Below are 17,484 nucleotides of genomic sequence, written 5' to 3' on the forward strand. Positions count from 1 at the left end.
CAGAAAATTTCATCAGAAAGCGACGAGCTATTTTGTGGTATTCCAGGGTGACACTTTTTTGGACATTACTCAAAGCTTTATGGAACACGCCATTAAACCTGGAGGCTATGGCGCTGACCAAATGATGACCACTGAAATAATAGCCTGGGAGAATGAACAAGTTGTAGGTGGTCGTTTTAGTTTTGTCATCATAGGTTTTATTGGTATATGTGCAAATCTTATCCAACTCCTCTTGCAATTGTTTGTCATGAACTTCCACCTTAAACCAATTTTGCTGGGCAGTGATATTGTGGACTTGGGTTGGGTGAATCATTTCCACTAAAGCCACTTCCCAATGGGCTTCGTGATCTAACGGGATGGCTTGAGGTAATTTGGCCGTGTAACAGCACAACGTGTTGTCAGGAAACACCTCCATGGAACTGTCACTGGGTAAGGTTAAGTAAAATTGGTTTTGGTGACTCATAATTCCAGAGTTCTGTGGCTGTCCGAGGGGTTAGTGGATGTCAGAGGCGTGTCTCCGCCCAAAATGGGGTTCTGGTTGTGGTTGTTGGAGTGGTGACTGGCACTGGACACAACGTTCCCGTTCGAGGAGAATTTCAGGGAGGGATTGGGAAGCAGGTAACCGATGCAACTGCTCAATAAAATGGTCCACAATTGTTTGTCTCCTTGTTGCAAACTCAAATTGGCGATGGCTGCCCCGATGACACAATACACCACGAAGATTTGGCAGAAAAAGACGATTTGCGTTTTAGGCACACGTTCTCCACACCACACCCACAAGGGTTGTTTTTGTAAATCTTGCACAGAAGAACTAGGGGAAGAAGGAGTGGTCGACGTAGCTGCGTCTGTTGCTGTGTGAAAGGGCATGATGGTCACTTCTTCTTTTTATAGTCGATGACTTGCGAAGCGTCGATCCAAGAATCGAAACTGGGTGGATATCCTTTCCAACGTACTTTAACTTCTTTGACACGTCGTTTGCCCACTTTACGGGTTCTGCGTTCGAGAATGCTTTCGATGTCGTACACGTCGTCTTCATTTTTGGTGACACGTTGTAACTCGGGCAAATAAAACGTTCCTTTGAGTACTTCTCCGTTCATGTCTTCCAATTTATAGACGGCAGGATGACGGCCATGCACTCGTCCAGTGACGCGAAACAATTCGGTCGTCCAGTTAGGTAAGTGACCTTTGTCAAAAGTGCGTTTGGTTTTGCCAATGCGCACCCAATCTCCTACGGTCAACTCTCCACTTTTCTTGGGGACAGCCCTCGTCGGGGACGTACCGAACAGACGCTCAAACACCAGCACTTCGTTGTCGGGAGTCACGTCTTGCGGGGCACGTCCGATGCTTCGATGGTAAGATTGGTTGTACGCTTGCACCAGGTGCGGTAAGATGTCGATGTACTTCAGAGTGTGGTGATGCGTAAAATATTTCCACATGCGTTCTTTCAAAGTGCGTTGAAAACGTTCCACGATGCTGGCTTTGGTTTCGGGATTCTCGGTGGTAAAAAAATGAATGTCACGTTTCTTTAATTCTTTTTGGAAAGCTTGGTTCAGAAATTCGGTGCCTTTGTCCGTTTGCCATCGAAGAGGGCGACGACCGCTTTGTTTCAACACCCGTTGCAGGGCTCGCACTAACTCGCTGCTCGATTTGGAAGTCAAAGGCACGACCCAGGCAAATTTGGAAAAGACGTCGATGACACAAAACAAATATTTGTAACCACGATTGTAGCTGGCTAAATGAGAGACATCGGCTAAATCGGCTTGCCATTGATGATCGATGCCTTCCACTCGGGTGCGACTTCTGGCAAACTTGCGTCGAATGGGTTTGTGTAAAGTGTAGGTAGCTTGTTCTTGTAACCATCGTTGCACTTGAGGTAAACGGAGACTTTTCAGTCGCGTTTTGGCAGCAGGATGCGAGGGATCGTAGTAAATGCTGGCTAAGACTTTTTCCATTTTGTGTGTTGGTGTGTTAATAAGTCACCCACTCTTCGGTGATGCTACTTTGGGTGGGTCGAAAGGGTGGTTTGGAAACGGATTTACGTGTCCGATGGGCTACGGGAGTAGAAGTCGAAGGTAGTGGTGGTGGAGGTGGCAATGGAATGGCTTTGGTTTTCTTTTCTTTTTTCGCTTCTGGTTTCCCTTCTTTCTTTTTCACTTCTGTCGAAGGAGGCGTGGACATCATCTTTTTAACCCAAGCTTTCATTTCTTCTCGTTGGGGTGTGGGGGACGGGGTCAACAAGGATGCTGCAATCTTACTCGAAATGGGAGCTGCTGACGGTGTTTGAAACACTTCGCGCGTCTCTTCTTCCTCAGGTCTTTGTGGGGTAGCATCTCTGGTGACGGTTGGGGATGACAGTAGTGGTGGTGGTGGTAATGATGATGATGGTGCTGGACTTTTCATCAAGGTCTTAAAATCTTTCAGAGTGGGTAGAGCTGTTTCGTCTAAAGCTTTCTGGTGAAAGAGTTGCAGTCGTTGCAAGAGTTGACCGTACTTTTGCGATTTTTCTGTTTCGGACAAATCTTGGCGATCCATCAAGGATTGCAATTCGTGTTGTAACTGGGACATCTCGCTCAAATTGGGATTGGGAGGTAAATGCGGGGTGCGTTATTCTTGCCACCGATGGTATTCCATCCATCGTTTGTAAGGCACTAAAGCTAGTTTTCGTCCTTCCATGGGGTTGTCAGGGGTGCATTCTGAGATCTTGGGACTTCCGAAGGCCTTTTTATCTTGCTCCCACCAGTCCTCCCAACATGGTTCCCAAGACTCCTTTCAGTATGGGGCCTAACAAGAGAGGTAAAATGCCTCCACGTTGGACCAACATCTTCTTTTTCTGACGAATGGGAACTTTCTTTTGAACCATTTTCCGAAGAACGTGACGATGTTTGCCTAAGCATTGTTTCTGGTGTTTGGACAAAGGGATCGTGCCTTTCAAAACGTTCAAACAACATTCGCACACGGTATCGATGACCTCTTTGGAGGCCGTTTGAATGAGTTTTTTTCGTAGGGGTGGAGAAGCTTTGGACAGGACAGATAACAGGTCCCCATGTTTGGCTAAACGTGGTGGTAGTCCTTTCCTTTTCTTTCCTTGGGGTTTTCTGGAGGGTGACATCTTTGAGTCTTTAGGAGCACCTAAAAACACTGATACCCTACTCGGTCACAGGCCTTTTTTATACTGGAACGCGTCGCCACTGATTGTCTTTACGTTTTATCAGTTTGAGGACAGGCATGACACGTCGTGCAGGGGTACGTAACGGACTAAATCGAGCCAGTTCTTGCTTGGACAAATCCAGTAAACTTTGTAACATGCCCGATCTTTCTTGGACTTTGATTTTGGGAGAAGGTACTTTGTGAGCAGCAGCCACTGCCGCTAAATTGGAGGGTCCTGCCACTGGGGAAGTTCTTTTGGGGGTCATCAACGGAGATGTTCTTGGTGTGATCAACGTCTCCAAATACTCTTCAGTTCTGGGTGTCATCAACGGAGAAGTGGATGAACGTGAGGATGCCGGAGACGCAGTCACTGCCGTGGCAGGTCGTGGTTTGCGAGTGTAAGGTTGCGTCCTGGCCGAAGTGCCTCTCTTGCGACTAGTTTTCTTCTGTGGACTTTTCTTTTTCTGAGGACTTTTTCTCTGTTTCTTTTTCTCGGGGCTTCTTTTCTTTTTCCGGGGTGGTGTCTGGTAAGAGGAGGGTCCCGCCACTGGAGAAGTTATTCTTCTTGGGGACTTGGTCTTTTTCTTTTTCTTCTTGGGGCTTCGTTGAACTTTTGTCTTGGGGATAACTTTGGGGGCATTAGGATCCCATCTTAAGAGTGAGCGAATGATGACCCCTCCTAGAGTACCGCTCCCTCCAGGTTTCAAAATGATTTGTTTTTTGGTTTGAGTGTCGATGCGGGGATCGGCCAGTTGGACCAAAGCGACTTTGTTTCGATCGAAAAAGCGTTGGGTTTGATGAGGAATCTGAATGATTCCTTGGAGTAATTGACGTGCCGTCACCGTGAACCATCGTAAGACTTCTTTGAGACTAGCTTCTAAGACACGGGCTCGTGTTTGTCGATCTTTTTCTCGACTGATGCCATACAAGGCACGAATCAATTTGACGGGAAGATGCGACTGAAGGGACGTCATGTTCACACTGTGTGAGACAGACGAAAAAGGGTCTGAGGTTTTTATAGATTTTTTTCATGGGGAGTGAAATGAAGTCGAGGACGAAGACGTGTACAGGACAGGCCCTCCGTCTTGGCACCAGTGGTGAAACAAGTGGGTACGAAATCGCAAATCCTCGGGAGTCGTAGGTTTCAAATCGACGAGTAAATAGGCGTGTGGCGTTTGAGTGGCATCGTCGTACGCCTGAGTCAGCCAAGGCGTTCCTAACTGTTTGGCTAAGACTTGCACTTGCGATTTATCTCGAGGGCTTTTAAACAAGACCACGTAATGCGCATTGAGACTGATGGTGCGATGGGCTTTACTTTGTTGAAACAAATTTTGGGTGATGTAAACGACACTGGCATTACGGTGATGCCCTTTGCGCGTGAACCACAATTTAATTTCTTCTTCGTCTTCTCCTAACATGTCGTCGAAAATGACCAAATGGGTTTGACGGGAGTCAGAGACGATGCCGTCGTCTTCTTTAGGAATGCCTTCCACAAACACGATGGAATCGCCTTGACTTTCTCGCAAGAGGCTGTACGCCGATTGCCACTCTTTGTAACACCACACGATCCGTTGAGGGGGCCGATCGATCAAATGATGTTTATGTTCGATCAAACGTTTGACGAATTCGGTTTTGCCTGAACCGCTAGGTCCAGCAATGAGCATGTTAAAGGGATGGCGAATATACAAAGCCTCCCAACTGGCACGATCTAAGTGTTCGTCGATGACTTTGACAGTAGAGGAAGAGGGAGCAGAGACAGTAGAGGTAGCCATGGTGTGAGAAATGTCACTTGTGACACGAAAAACAAACAAGACAAGAGTTTATATACTTTTTCAGAACACGTTTATTGAATGTTTTTTTTCAAACATGAATACGAAAGACAAAAATACATAAAAGCCAAAGGCTTAAGTACAAGGATAAAAGGCACATGATAACGATGAACGTGGAATAAACACAAGTGTCTGTACAACAACCACATGTTTTGGGTAATGTTCTAACCAGTTCTATAGTAGGGGGTAAGGTCACACAAGTGTCCTCCCGAAAGGGTCTTTCAGGTCTGTCCACGACAGTCCTGTCCTGGGTGACGGGTTCTTCTGGCACCGTCACTAACACGGGTTGAAAAGTAACTTTTTTCCTTGAACAACTCTCGTGCATACTGGGCCACTTCTTGGGTCCAAGCCTCAAAACCCCATTCTTTCCAGGCACGGACATCTGTCCAATGGGGATGTAAGTCACAAGCTACACACACATCGTCATACACGTCTTGGGTAGCTAAAAGTTGACGAATCTTTTTTTCCTGTTGAGGTCGAGAAGTATCCAGATGAAAACGCAAGGCTTTGAGCAAAAGGAGTTTTTCGTGACCATTTAAGGCCATGGGGGTATGGTAAGTACTGATCGTAAAGAGTCCACAAAGAATCGGCTGGTAAACGAAATCCCAAAAAACAAGTCACTAAGACACACACCACTTGTCGTCCCAAATTGAATGGATACAGTTCTTGTAATAATCGATGGTAATGATCCACGGTTTGAATATGGTCATTGAGTTCCTTCCACGGAATCTGTTGAATGATATGTGACAAAATCCGTGGCATGGCAACTTGATTTTATAGTGTCTTTGTTTCGGAAGCAATAAAGGTAATTTCTAACCAAACACATTCGTTCTCCAGTAGGGAATTTAAATGTTACATACTGTAACTGAAACGTCAGAGTTTGTCTAGATGTTTCGTCTTTTTCTAAGCAGATTCCATGTAACAAATGTTGGTAATCCTTTAACTCGTCTTCCTCAATACGTTGCAGTAAGTGAATCTCCAAGTAACCAAAATTACGAACGTCTAGCCCATCATCATTCATATACTGAAAGTATTCAACAAGGTCTGACCAGTGAAAAAATTTCTGACGAATCAGTCCTCTTATACCATTCAGGTACCAGTGGTTAAAGATCTGGTGACGTAACGGATGCAATTGTTCTTTACGTTTTACTTGTATTTTGACCAGCTCTCGATAAATCCTTTCTCTCAACTCCTCAGGCAAGCCCAAAATGTTCTCTTGTAAAGTATCCATAAGTATATGCACTGTTTTTGGAATCGCTGGGTGGTGACCAATAGCCTCGTTTAACCTTGTGCCTAATGTAATATCCACTCATAATCAGTCTTCTTGTACTTTGGAACATAGCATAATTTAAAAACGGATGAATCACTTTGAGTTTGCGTTTCACTTGTATTTTGATCAGTTCTCGGTAAATGCGTTCTCTCAACTCCACAGGCAAAGCACGAATGTTCTCTAGCAAAGTATCCATGAATAGGTCATACTAAATCCTCTTTGGTCTGACACAAGAAATGTACTCTTTGCACAAACATGGTTTCACTTCAGTGTCAAATTTAAATCGTTGAGTCACTAATCTACACATTACAATTCGTTCAGAAGTTTCCTCTTTCACTAAGTTGACATTGTGTTCAAGATGTTGGTAATTCGTTAACTCTTCCTCTGGAATTCGATGCAGTACGTTTACAATGATGTAACTACAATCGTCCATACCAAACCAATCCTTTTTAAAACTAGAGGATCGTTGATCAATGTCTGTCCGATGGAACACTTTCAATTGAATCAATCCTTGTATAGCCTTCAGGTACCAGTGGTTCAAACACCGGTGACGTAACGGATGCAATTGTTCTTTACGTTTCACTTGTATTTTGACCAGTTCTCGATAAATGCGTTCTCTCAACTCCACAGGCAAAGCAGGAATGTTCTCTTGTAAAGTATCCATGAACAGATTATTATGGTAAGAAGTTACTTCAATGTCTCGGTCCCACTAAAGGTAAGTAATGACAATTCGGTGACCATCGAGCATGTTCTACGTAGGCCGAATCTTGCGGTTCCCAGTGGTGAAGTGACACACTGCAACTGAAGCACTTGACTTTATCTCCTTCGCCCAAGTAGAAAAATCCGGCTCTGGCTAATTCTTCAGGGGTCGGTCCTCCCAGATACTTTGGCCATTTTCCTTTGAACGATTGAAGACGATTTTCAAAGTCGCAGTATTCCGACGAACGCACAGGAAACGAATATTCGTCTTTCACAGGTTCGTTTCGATGAGGGTTGAGTGAAATGGGTAGGAGTTTGCTCAGGGCTGGATGACATCCGTAGGGAGGTAAACGTGAAGGTCGACATTCCCCTTTAAAACGAAACCCAGTAAAATGTCCAAGAGGACGAGCAGCATCGCTTTCGCATCCCACAGGTTTGACACGCACAGCATCACTTTCCATGATAGGGGTAGGGGCACTAAAGTTCCCATGATGCTTTACGGCATCGCTCAGGTCACAAGGTACAGCATCGGTCCCATCGCAAGGCTCACAATCGCACTCGTCTGCAAACTCCGTTACGCAATTACAATGGTAACCACATGGACAATCACAGTTTCCTTCCGGACATTTTCCGTCGCAATGCCTGGGTCTTATCCATCCAATATTAGTCACACTAGAGGAAGATGCAACTTTTTTACAATCCCCAAACTGGAACGATGTCTCTTTCAAAGTATTCATCTTGTTTGCTCGGTCTTGGTAGTCACAATGAACTATCGATCTTGACCATAGCCCCCTTTTTATACTAGTCGCAATGCAGTCTCCAGCTTGTACATCTTTCCTTTTCTACGTTTTTTATGTCCTGTTTCGGAAGGTACCGTCTCTAAGGTACCGTCAACATTGTATCGTAGTGTAATGGGTGGAAAGGCCATAGAAAGGTAAGGGCAGTGCGGAGACCATCGAGTATGTTCCAGAATAGCTGAATCTTTATAGATACATAGATCCATTCGTAACTTCAATCCACAAGCGAAACACTGTACCTCGTATCCCAATCCTGACTCAGGTCCCAAGTAGACAAATCCTGTTCTAGCTAAAACATGCGAAGAAGGTAATCCTTCCCTATCCGTAGGCCATTTCTGAAACGTGTCCAATCGACGGGCACAATCACAATAGTCAGGTAAGAAGACTGGAAAATGGTAGGGTTTGAACTTGGAGTTCTCATCGGGTTTCTCACTCGATTCTTGCTGTGGCGAAGTCATCTTTCTGGTGGGTGGCTATCCTCTTACAACCAATGTTTTATACCAACGTGTCCATACGGTAAGGTGAAATGATTGGGAAGTCGAACTCGCTTCTGGTACACGATTTGATAAACTTTTTCCAAAGGTTGACTGACGATGTGGTGAGTGGGTAAACGTACAATCTTGTTCGGTTGGTAAGTGGTCACTTTAAAGTTTGCATCCTCTCCCGATTGCAATGCTTCTTTCAATACGCCAAAGTTGACCACACGACTGGTACGATAATTCAGAGTCAGTCCTTTCACTTTGCACGTCGTGTGCACTTCTCCTTGTGGGTCCCGGTATTCGTAGCCGTAATTTTTGGGACCGCCACTGACGAAACTTAGAATCTTGTCGTCGGGATGCTCGTCTGTCCAGGCTCCTAAACGGTCTCCTTCGATGTCAGGGTGATGTTGAATCGGGTGATGGATGTAAATGCAACTGTCCGTGTCAAAGTACAGGACGCGTTCCCCTAACAGTTCTAAAGCTTCGTACAATTTTAAGCGAGCATGGGCTGTCACGTAAGCCGCAATGATGACATTTTCAAAAGGGTCGTCTTGTACAAAGTCCAGATCTTCTTCGTAATTGACCAAGATCAAATTCTCTCGAACGACGTCCACGTGTTTCATGTATTTGGTTTTGTCGTGAATCATCTGGAAGTAGCGGGAAGGTTCTGTCAAATATTCCGTCTTGGGTAAACACGGTCGTTGTGCCATTTTACCCCACAAGCAATTTAACATCACTTTGGCAAACGATCGCCTGCCTTCGTTTTTCTCGATGTGGTCTAAAGTGATGCCTTCTTGTTCGTAGTATTTCTCTTTGAATTGTATTTGGTCTTCGGGAGTGTGACACCAGGAAGGATAGCCGTTGGCTTCTTGCTTCAGTTTCAAAAAGGCATCCACGTAGTCTGCGAAAATGCCTTTCTGACTGGGATCACCCTTGCGGTACTGTTGTGTCTTGGGAAAGTGGCAAATCTCGTACACTTCTAACAGTTCGTATCCCATGTCCAGAGCTTTGAACAATTCTACGCTGACCCAGGTTCCCGTCAAGGCCCGTTCTTCCTGGCTGTGATGACAAGGCTGGTCTTGGTTGCACGTTTCGGCACAAGTACGGCACAAGGGAAACATCAGTTTGCCTTGACAATGGTGAGGTAAGACGGGATGGTAGAGGTTTGTGGGAGGCAAAACTTTACACTTGATCAAGCCTTCGTATTGTCGAATGTTTTTCAGGTCGATGTGTTCCGTTAACAATTGCGGGTGCCCTACAGGAAAGCGACAATATTTGCACACGTAGGGATACAGCGAACACACGTCCAAGTATTTGATTTCTTCTCCTTTCTCTTCGTCGGCTTGGTACAGCAAACAGGTGGCATTGGTCCTTCCTCCGTACAAACTATCCCTCGGGTTCAGCGGGTCCATGAATTGGTAACTTTCCACGAGGCGTTTAAACTCGGGATCGGTTTTCATACGGTGATCGTATTCGTGTTCCCACATTTCCACCACTTGGTATCCTTGCTGTTCTAACTTTAGGCGCCGCTGACAAGTGTCCTGGTACAAGTCTTCCATGGTTCGTTGCAAAAACTGATTTTTAGTGCCACGGTCAGGGTAACAGACGGGACATCCGTGAAATAAGCAACCGTTAAACTCGTACACGATCTTGGGGTTTTCTAAGTCCCAACCATCGACCGAATACGTTCCGATGGTCTTTTCGCCCCCTCCGTTGCGGGCATGCTGAATCCACTTGTCTTCCTTGTCGCACAAGTAATGTAACCAGCGTAAGGCTTTGACCGAGTATTGACGCTTGACATAGTGGGTCGTTTGAGGGCTGATGACAGCCACGGTGTTTTCAGGCATGAATCGTTGTCGATACACTAAGGAACACGCTTTGGCAATGGTGCAAGCTTCTTTCAAAGGATCGACCCCTCCGTGTTCCATGAACAGTTCTCGAAATTTTCCACAGCAACGCCGTAAAATGTCCACGTCGGAACGACAATACTTTAGCATTTCTTCCTGAAAGTCGAAAGGGTCCGAGGCGTGAGCCTGGTACCAAGCGTAGAAAGCTTCTCGTTGTTCGGTACGCATGTTGTCGGGGTCGTAATAGTGAGCCTCAGGTAAATGGGGTAGAACGGCGTGTTGATTGGCTTCCGTATTGAAAAAGTGTGGAAAGTACCCTTTAGCCATTTCTGTCATTCCAAACGTTTTAGGCATTCGACTCAAAGGCATGGCCAAGTAACTCATCGAATCTTTAAACTGTACTTGTCCCACTTGCATGAAAATGATTTTGGCTCCGTTCAAAGTCACTTTAGGACGCTCGGTGCCTTGTTCCGTATAGTACCTCAAAAGAAACTGTCCATCGTATCCGGAGAAATTGTGAGCCATCACCGTGGCATGACGATGACAATCTCCGTAACGTTCGATGTCCTGTTGGCTCCACGTCTTGTCGACGGGGTCTAAGACCCATTGGGCAAAATCGGCTAACGTATTGGGTCCCCGAAAGATTTTTTCACGCCCTCCGGGAATCTTGCTGCAGTGAGGGCAATGACTGAAGATAGGTTCTTGAATGCACTTCTCGCACGCTCGATGAGCCACGCAGAAATTAGGAATGTGAATGCCGGTCTCTTGCATGGATTCGAAATCGAAAAAGATGAAATTGCCTTTCTTCTTGTGACCGTCCTCTTTCTCTGGTGGGGGTTGGTATTTTTGCACGTAACATTGGTGTTCCAAGTCCACGATGTGGTGACAAATGTGACATTTTTTCTTTCCTGAACATACGTGTGCCTTGGTATTATTGGTACGTATGACTTGTTCACACGTAGAGCACAATCTCAGCAGTTGACAAGCGCATTTCTTCTGTGAACCTTGCGTCTTCAAATGTTGTTGGTAACAGGCAGGGCTGACAAACGTGCGCAGACAAGTGGAACAAGGCACTGGTTCTTCGCTCAGACAGGGTGAAGAGGCCAAACATCCTGTGCATTTCGATCCGCAATGCTTGTGTTGCTCTCGATTGTTATAACCATGGTCACATTTCTCACAGTAATAACTGTATCCCAGGAATCCAGTGATACTGGTAATCGTATCGAAATGTTCATCGTGATGATAAAGGTGAATGTATTTTCCGTCCTTAAAGTCTTGGCCTCGAAACAACAGAGGCCCGCGCATTTCTTGAGGGTGCACTTTCAAGGTGTAGCGTGGAGCTAGGGCATCTTGCAATTTTTGCATCTCAGGAATGCCGCAGGGTGTGTCTTTGGGCAGTCCGGCTTGTTGTAACAGGAGTTCTGCTTCATTTCGTTGTTTGGCTCGGTCGGATCGTTGAATAGTGTCCCAGGTTCTTTTCCATTCTACCGTGTCGTTCTTGTTGGCATAGGTTCGTCCCACCACGATGGCACGGGCTAAGCACATCTGGTCATGAGGGTTGTCAATTCGGACGAGACTCTTTTTGGTGTTGCGAAGGTCGTCCACCAATAACATCTTTTTGCGTCCTGTCCCTTGAGGAGGAGAGACGTGGGTCATGTCCAGTGTGGCTTTTCCATCGGTGATGTCAAACTGATCATTAGATTGTTGTACGTGTTGAATCTTGTCCATGACTTTGGAAGCGGTCAATTCTGCAGGGGTGCTAAACTCGATCCAAACAGGGGATTTCAAACCGTCGTGTTGTATGGAAAGTCTCAAGCGGTCGTCTTCTTTGGGTTGACATTGTCGCTTGAGTGCAGTGAGCAGAGAATCCCACACTCCGGTGATGAACCCTTCTGCTTTCTCTAACGGTACTTCAGACTTGAAATCTTTAAACTTCACCGTGTATTTGTAAGCCGTGGTTCTAAATTTTCTAGAGGAGCGCTTTTCCGTCTCTCGAATGGAATAGTATTTTTCAGGGTTGACTAAAGGTGGTGAACTTGGTTTAGAGGGTTTGGATTCTGGTTCACTCATGTCCTCTTCAAAATCACTGGCATGAATTTGTGCCAAGATTTCAGCCCTGGTACGAGGCGATAGATCACGTTTCTGCCTCTTACTTCTTTCTTTTTCTTTCTTCTCGAATGAATGGGCTCGTTTCATCTTGAGTGAAAAACGTCAAATGACTCAAGTTCAAACACCATGAGCTACTTTATAGTCATAGCAGACCAGCGTATATAAAAGGGTGTGTGTCTTGTCCTTTCACTATTCATTTCACTCTCAAGCCGAGCACAACGATGGAAGAGACTAACCAGATGGAACGTTTCGTCAGAGCTTTGCGAGGGGTCATTAGAAAATTCTCTTCAGACCAGCCTACGGACTACTCTCCTTCCTTTCGAGATAAAAGTCAAGATACTTGCTATATCTGTCAGAAGAAAGGGCATTGGTCTTCAGAGTGTCCAGACCGTCAAAAAAGAACAAAAACAGGGACTAAAAAAGACAAAAGTCAAGATACCTGTTATTATTTTAAAGAAAAAGGACATTGGTCTCCAGATTGCCCCAAAAAGAAACAAGAGGAGTCAGAAGAAAAGAGGAATTCTTCAGAAGAAGAGAGGGATTCTTCAGAGGAAGAGAGGGATTCTTCTGAGGAAGAAAGAAGACAGGTGAAGAAAAAGAAACAGGAGAAGAGAAGAAGGGAAGAAAGCGAGGAGGAAAAAGAAGAGGAAAAGAGTGTGACGGTGAAGAAATTCAAAAAACCGAGAGACTAAACAAGGAGAAAAGAAGAAGTCAATGAACTTTTAATTAGAGTGTTGTGTTGTGAATTGGATTGTAAAAAATGGAGAAAAAAATAAATGAATGATATAAGGTAAGTGTCTTTGAGTTGTGATTTTAAAATAAGAAGCTACACTCACGCACTCATACACAGACACGTACTATAAGGGTAAAATGGGTGGGGTTTATATTTTTTTTTTTGTTGAGTTATTGGCAAATTGAAATTGTATTTCTTTTCGAGAAATGTGGGTGGCCCTGAAAAGGGCCTTTTTTCTTCATGGTGAAAGGGTGAGTTTAAGCAATCAACTTTAACTGCCTTATGCCTTTGCCACGGCCAAGGCCTACTTCTGGACTGCGTAATGTTGATGATGATTGGGTTGAAATCACTAAGGGTGGTACGGTAGGCTTAGTCACAGGGTTAACGTGTTTAGCTCGGGAAGGTCGTATTCTCTTCGGTCGTGATAAAGAAGTCTGATACATTTGTTTCAGACTTCTTAACTCCGCTAAAATGTCCAACAGTACCGTGACCGTTTGATTTTCAGCCTCTTGTTTCTTTGCTGCTACTTCTTCTTGCTGTTGTTTTTTTCTTACCTCTTCTTCTTGTTGCTGTTGCTGTAGGAGAAAAGCCTGTTCCGCTTCCTTTTGTCGTTGTATAAATTTCTCCAATTCTTCTTTTTGTCTCTGTCTAAAATTTTCCACTTGCGGTAATGAAGAAGGTAACGAAGGTTCCGGAACAAATTCTTGCGAGGAGAGAAAATCCACAAAATCCCAATTCACCTCTTCTGAAAGTAAGTCCGAGTTCCCTTGGGCAGTCTCCCCTGCTGGTGCACCCCAATGGATCGTTTTCTGAGTTTCCGTCATGTTGAATCACTGTCGCATAGATTGACTGCACACAAGCGCTAGCGAATCTATATAGACTACGTGACGTCACAGACTGCTCTCTTCGGATTGGATGCGGGCTGACTGAATTCTGTAACGCGTGTTAGGATTGGTGAATGAACTCAATCCGTTTCAATCCTTCCTGTCCCTATAAATAAGCGCCGTTCACTGCATTGATTCACCTATTCTCGGAGCCTCAACATGTGGACAGACGTTGAATCTTCAACCCTTGTGTCAACAATGATGTTCAGGACGGACATGCTCATGTATGTCCGATCCAAGTGGACCGTTGTCCACAGGACCAACAGCAGCCTGTGGATAAGAAGAGTCTATATAGAGAGACAAGGTTGCCTCAAGAGGACTCTGATGTATGGCCCTGCTGTAAGACGAAGTTTGAGGAAAAGAAGATGTCGCAAATGCCCTTTATGTTAAGGGCATATTAACATAAACCAAAGGCCCTTTTCAGGGCCAGCCATATTTCTCGAAAAGAGATGTCTTTGAATTGCCTACCCCTTTTTTTTAAAAAAATTTTTTAAAAAAATCCCATGTTAAATTCCCCTTGTCCGTAGAGTGACCCACGATTTATCGCCATGTTAAATTCCCCTTGTCCGTAAAGTGACCCACGATTTATCGCCATGTTAATTCCCCTTGTCCGTAATCTGACCCACGATTTTTCGCCATGTTAAATTTCCATTGTCCGTAATCTGACCCAGGGGTGTTTTTAATGCTAATTCCCATTGTCCGTAAAGTGCCCCCCTTCACAACTAACGCGTTTGTGTTTTCAATTACATGTTTTCCACTGGCGCATCAACGATTCTCATTCGTCCACCAACACCTTCTAGCAGCATTGATTTATCGCTGAGAATGACAGCAACCGCTCTATAATCGGCACCACCCGGGGCTATGCGAGCTCGGAAGTGTATATCAACGACGGATTGTCTCGTTAAATCAAGATGTTCCAACGAAAAATAATTAATCGGATACAGGTTTTTAAAATCAAGTTGTGATATTTGCAAACCAGTGTCGACGTTTTGATCACGACCCATATATGACAGCAATCGATGGTACACACGTGCGATATGGTTGTCGCCGTAATTAAGCTGTATGTCCTCGGATGGTTCCTGTTGTCCGTTTATTCTCAGCGAAACATCCCTGACTCCTAATTGATCAAATATCATATGGCTGTGTTCTTGACTGCCCAATCGATTCCTATTCTGCAGCGCTATGAATATATGACGCGGGGCTGAAACACCCTGTTTTGATGCCAGGTGCCATGTGAACGTATCGGCAACGTTATCCTCTTTAGCATCAGTTGTTACCGCTAGCCAACTCAACAACGATTTCCCTCCCTGTTCCATAAATGCTAACAATCGTGCTTCCGTGGTAACTGATGGAGTCAGCACCGGCATCCACAATGCCATTTTAGTTAAAACGACTTTACCGGCAGCGACGCCAGCAGCACGCCATATTGCATTGTTATCATCGCCCCTTCGCGTCAGCGCGATTGTATGCTTAGCCCCATAGATAACTTTTCTGACATTTCTGCAGAATCCAAATATGTGATGGAGTGGAATCGCGCATGAAAACTTTCGGCGTGGTCTTTGCAACATTCCTACTCGTGTTGCAAATCCTAGATTGTAATTATCGTTAGTACTTTTTATAATAGTGAAATCAGCGCCTGGTCTTGCCCTGCGGTCTGGATTAGCCGCCTCAGCCTGTGGGTCAACTGCGTTATCTCTTGCCGTCAGCACGTTAACGTACTGAATGTGATCAGCGTTATTAGTGGTGTCCTTTGCGAACATCATAGATGGACCCGCCGATCTTGTATAATCATCCGAGTATCTCGCTAACCCAATTATCGTCGTTGCAACATCAACCTCGCGTTCTATTGATTCAATTTCTCGCCCGTCAATAAGATATCTGGCGCTCTCAAATAACGCCATGATACCGTTGTTGACGAAACCAACTCGAACACGACCGTCATCTGCGTACGGTGCATTATCGGCAGCATTTGTCACGAGTTCTCCCTCAATTTCGATAAACGCTTCACACGGCAGAAAGTATTTACTGGTATCTTGGACTTGAAGTTCAATTCGCGATCGTAGGTCGGGTTGCGCTGCATAATAAGAATAAAATTGATAATCACGGACAGAATCATCCCTGCGCACTGGGGCATCCATATCAAACGCGGGATCAGCGGTTCGCGCAAACATTTTATTATTTATCATGTTGATGTTTTCAATTGCGATTTTTTCGTCGTAGACCACTTCCCGCTATCGCGTTCATGAACGCGTTGGTGGATGACTCAGCCGCCAACGACTCTAGTTTTTCTTCCACGGCGTTATTTATTACTTTACTGACATTTGCAGGCATTACTGTCGTTGATGGCATCACCGGTGGTTTCTGTTTTTTTCTTCTCACCAACGACATTAGTTTATCTCGTGCGGCTGAAAGCGCCTTTCCGGCAACATCAATACCCTTATCACGAATAACATCAATAGCCTTCATTCCTAATTGTTTGGCTAACGGCGCTACTTTTGGAGCCATTCTTGTAAATAACCCCGCAATGGTGCTACCGAGACCATCTCCATAGTACGCGCGGTAAACAGGCAATCGCGAGTTTACCACGTAGACAAGTACTGGTTTATCATGGTTGTAGTGTATGATCATCCTTATTAAAAACACCAGTTTTCCAATTAATCATCCACTAACTCATCTATGAGCGTTCGATATATATTAATGTCCATGATACCGCCCGCAAATAAACGCTTGCAAATATCAGCGGCCTCATTGATTATTTCCGTAGAGTTATTTCCGGCTCGTTTTCCTCCGATTAGTACTTCCAGCCGTGATATATCACTGAGAACACTACCAGGACAGGTAACGCCGTAGGATTCTTTACCAACAGAGTATCCTTTTCCTTTTTTTGGTTTGACGCTTTTTACTTTCTCGTGGAATATTGTGTAATTATTATCACGAGGTAATAATACATTTTTATGTTTATTTGCCAAATACACTATTCTTGTCCAATCCTTTAACGACTTTATATTTTTCTCGTAGCCACTATTGATATGCTCATCTCGTGAATTCTTATCAAAATTTACGGCAGTAAAATCAATCAATTCTTCATCGCTGAAGGCTCTGATTTGATCTATTGTGCTCTTTTTAAGAACATTACGGGGTATATTCCCCTCTTTCCGTATTTCTTCCGGTATTTCTTCCGGTATTTTTTCTTCTGGTTCTTTCGCAGTAGCACCTGGTTCTTCCTCGTCGGCCATTGTAACATAAGGTTCTTGTGGGTCCATTATAGCGAGTGGTGGTAGCCTCCGTGTTGTAGCAGCCGCTATTTTTGCAGGGAGTGTTTCTAAAGACCTTTTTGTTTGTTCGGTCTGAGTTGCTATCTTTTTAAGCGCATCGAGAACGGGCACAGTTGCCGCCGTAACATCCTTAGTCGCTTTAGTTACCGGGGCAAACAGTTGTTCGCTTCCAACAGTAAAATCAGTTTGCATTTGCTGCCGCGTTTGAAGTTGTTCTCGGACCCTGTCTCGTAACGGTATGAACTTTTTAAGCGCTGCTAGCCGCTCTCTGGCCAGCCGAGTAGTAAGTGATTCACCTACCATTATTGCAATTGGTCCGCAATTTCTAATTTCCCGCCGAGTGTGCCATCGGGGGCTCCGTCTATAATCCTTCTAATATTTTTGATCTTACTAGAAATCTCCCGGCGTCGTTCAT

This window comes from Sinohyriopsis cumingii, chromosome 14 (assembly GCF_028554795.1).
Source record: "Sinohyriopsis cumingii isolate HCF-2022 chromosome 14, ASM2855479v2, whole genome shotgun sequence".
Taxonomy (NCBI): domain Eukaryota; kingdom Metazoa; phylum Mollusca; class Bivalvia; order Unionida; family Unionidae; genus Sinohyriopsis; species Sinohyriopsis cumingii.